This window comes from Prosopis cineraria, unplaced genomic scaffold (assembly GCF_029017545.1).
Source record: "Prosopis cineraria cultivar Desert tree isolate PC_DT_omini unplaced genomic scaffold, ASM2901754v1 PC902, whole genome shotgun sequence".
NCBI lineage: Eukaryota > Viridiplantae > Streptophyta > Magnoliopsida > Fabales > Fabaceae > Prosopis > Prosopis cineraria.
Genome location: NW_026556227.1, coordinates 32,992 through 36,448, shown reverse-complemented (window position 1 = coordinate 36,448; position 3,457 = coordinate 32,992). Strand labels below are relative to the sequence as shown.

The following is a 3,457-nucleotide window of genomic DNA, read 5'->3' as shown; positions in this document are numbered from 1 at the left end:
CCAAGTGTAAGCTGCATCGAAATTTGTAAATGACCTTGGAATTGTTTGTTTAGTGTTTTGTGTGGTACAACACAATTGCCCTAATAAAAAAAGAAAAATATGTCAATATAGAAATAAACTGTGATAACCCATAAATTTTAAGTAAAATTAAGTATATAAGTTTGTATTTTAATAGTGATTATATTAATTCTTAGAACAAATATGACAATATGGAGTATTGGTGTAGTAGAAGAATGCATATACATCAACCATCAGGCCCCAAGTTCGAATCTGAACAAGGCCATAGGGAGTTTTATTTTTTTCTGCCACTGTAGGAAATTACCAAATTATCCTCATCCTGATCAGATTTTTTTCTCTCTCTCTCTCTTTTATTCTTGTCTTCTTCGAGTCTTCTAGAGCAGAGGCAGAGTTGAGAGTCCGCACCAAACCCTTGCACTGCCTCTCATCGATCTCCGCACCCTCCTTCTCAACCAATGGCTACGTCGCTGTTCGTGTGGGTCGCTATCATCGGTGGCTTATCGCTGTTCTTCTGCCACTGCTGCGAATTCTTCCCCTGTCTCACAGTCGTTCCTCTGTCTCTGTCATTGTTTCAAGTATGCTGAATCTCTTTCTTTTTCCTTGTTGCTTCGTTGTGTGCAAAGGCTTGGGTGAGCTGAGATTTATTTTGCTTCTTGTTCATTTTATTATCATCGGTATGCTCATCCGTTCTTCATTAACTGTGACAGTCCTTCCGTCTTCACTGTTCGAAGTGCCTCCTCCTTTCTTGTTCGTGTGCTGTTGGTCTGTCTAAGGTAATAAGATAATCTCCTTTTTTTTTTCTTTAGAAAATCTCGCTGCGTGTGAATGGATGAAAAGGTAGAGTAATGCTGCAATTGTGTTCTGTCCTGTTGGCTGCTGCTACTAACGTAACTGGGAGAGAAGGAAAGAGTGTAAATTGAAAATGAATTTCTGGTTTAGTCTTGCTATGGGAATGTGGGAATTGGTGATTTAATTTCCTTAAGTTAAGACTGATTGGTCTAATAAAGAGAAGAAAATTAGGAAGCCAAATGTTTACTTATATCTGTTAAAGAATTGTGGGAGATAGAATCAAAGAGGAAGGAGTTAGTTTGAGCTTGAAAAAAAAAATTTAAGTATTATTGCTCATGAATTTGATTTGAAGATTTTAAAGAAAATTTGAGTATGAAATTAGTATCAACTATTTGAACTTTTAGGAGATACATGGTTGTGGATAAGTTTTGTGATAAAAGATGAGAATACTAGAAACTCTTATGAGTGGGTTGGAAATAATATATGGTTGGTACTTTGACAAAGGATTAAGGGGAGATGATATTTTATTCGAATAATGAGCCAAAGGGATTATTAAGTGTAAAAGTTTAAATTTTAAATTTTCCATAGCTAAATTTTTATAGTAGTAATGTTAGGAGGAAATAATTGGATTTATAGAAAGTTAGAAGGAAAAAAAAAGAGAATTTTATTTTAATTTACAGGGTATTTGGAGGAGGAGAAATTGGAACGATGGTTAGAGGTGAATTTGTAAATTCCCAAAATTTCAGGTAAGTGGATAGCGTCCCAACTGATATTTCATTAAAATCTCTTTTATTCAAATATTACATTTTTATGCAAATTCTTTTTTACGACAACAATGTGATTATGAGATATTTTGTTGATTAAATTACTTTATTTTGTGAAATTATTTTTTACCAGGATTGATCATTTTAGTTAATCAGTAAATGCAAGTTTGAATTCTAATTATGGGATTTCAATTTGGAATTATTGAATTGTTACGGGAAAACGATTCATGCGAGTTTGACATTGGAAAGGAAAATTTGATTGAATGGTGATCAATTTCTCGCATGTTTGAAAATGGTTTTTACAAAGGGACTTTATATAGAACACTGGTTGCTAACGGCAGTTCCGTTAGCCCTTGGCGCGCCATGGTACACCTAGCTAGCAGGGTGTGTATAGGAGGTGCTAGCCCCATGCGATGGCCAACGCACGTGGAATGGAGGGATGGTTATTCGTGAGCATCGTACTCACGTTTGTTTCGTGGCTTAAAGCCGCGTTTGGTTAGCATTACCTTCGTGGACTGTGTGTCCACGTTTGTTTCGTGGCTTCAGCTGCGTTTAGTTATATACCCTCGTGGACTGTGTGTCCACGTTTGTCTTCGTGGCATGAGCCGCATTTGGTTATTTACCCTCGTGGATTGTGTGTCCACGTTTGTTTATTGTTCTGATAAGTCCCTAAAATTGTGAATTGGATTATTTAGTGATTTTATATATTCCATTGGTTTTTATTTAATAAATTATTTACAAAATATTTATTTCATTTTGTGCTTTCTTGAAATTAGATGATATTAACATTTGTTATGATAGTTCAATGGTTTAAGATTTTATTTAAAAGCTTATAGAGCTATTTTATTCTGAAGTTTATTGAATTTCCATGAAAGAAGTTGTCTCTTTAATTGTATAATTATTTTGAACTTTCTTGTTTATTCATGATCAATTAATTATTGTTGGGACGTTATTCACTGGAAAACTTATTTTTGGTCTCAGATTTGTTAGCTAACGCTGATCCTACCAACGACCTCTGAAGGGCAATATAGCTACATTGGGTGGAAATTTTGTTTGGTACTGTCACTTTTTGATATAAATCTTTAAGTCGTATGTATTTTTAATTTAAAAGAAAGATTAGCTGCTCCACATAGATTGTTGTTAGGATTTTATTTTGATTTACATGCTGTTGTTGGCTGGAAGGAGCTAAGCTCCTGATTGATACTATTTTCAAGAAAATTTTGTTTTAGAATTTTCAGAAGATCGTATTTACAGAGGAGGTGCTATCAAAATTTTTTTTAAAAAAAATGTTGAAGTCTGGTTATGACAATCAATATTAAAAGTGTTAGAATTTCTATATAATTTGATTATTTTTAAAATGGAAGGAATTTTTATTTTAAGGCTTACGGGAATGCATGATGTAGTTCGCACCCGTGCCACTCACCCTCTATTTTCGAGGCGTGACATAAACAATTAAATATATAAAATACTTATTTTTTGCACTTGCATATTAATCAACCCCAATAAAATTTGTCTATTCTCTGATTTTCCACCAAGAGAATCAAGATAATATATATTGGAGTGCTACCATATGGTTTAGTGGCAATCAACTCCAATGGTCTCTAATAGCATTAACAAGTGCTATAAAATTATAACTAATTGACTAAATTAATCTTAACAAATTCATTAATATAAGTAAGAAGTAGGTTACCCTTGGCAATATGGTATTAAGAATAATGTCCTCTTTTGACCCCTTGCTTTAAAATTTTCACTTAATTGCTTGGCTTGATCTAAAATCTTGTCCTTTTTAATTAAAGCATGTGCACCAATCTCATGGGGACTAACTAAAATGAACTTCGTTTGTAGGCCAAGAGGAACAATAAATTTTTCATACAAGCACCTACTAT

General features: G+C 33.6%; 1 long non-coding RNA gene across 3 annotated transcripts; it reads left to right on the top strand.

Annotated features, from left to right (window-relative positions):
* Positions 1-291: 291 nt before the first annotated feature.
* Positions 292-2,802, top strand: LOC129298743 (uncharacterized). Of its 3 annotated transcripts, none has more exons than XR_008590415.1 (3): positions 301-791; positions 1,488-1,553; positions 2,553-2,802. It is a non-coding gene; the product is annotated as an uncharacterized LOC129298743 (long non-coding RNA). The 3 variants fall into 3 exon arrangements; XR_008590416.1 differs by lacking the exon at positions 1,488-1,553 and having other exon boundaries at positions 338-593; positions 726-791; XR_008590414.1 differs by lacking the exon at positions 1,488-1,553 and having other exon boundaries at positions 292-791.
* The last annotated feature ends 655 nt before the right edge of the window (positions 2,803-3,457 follow it).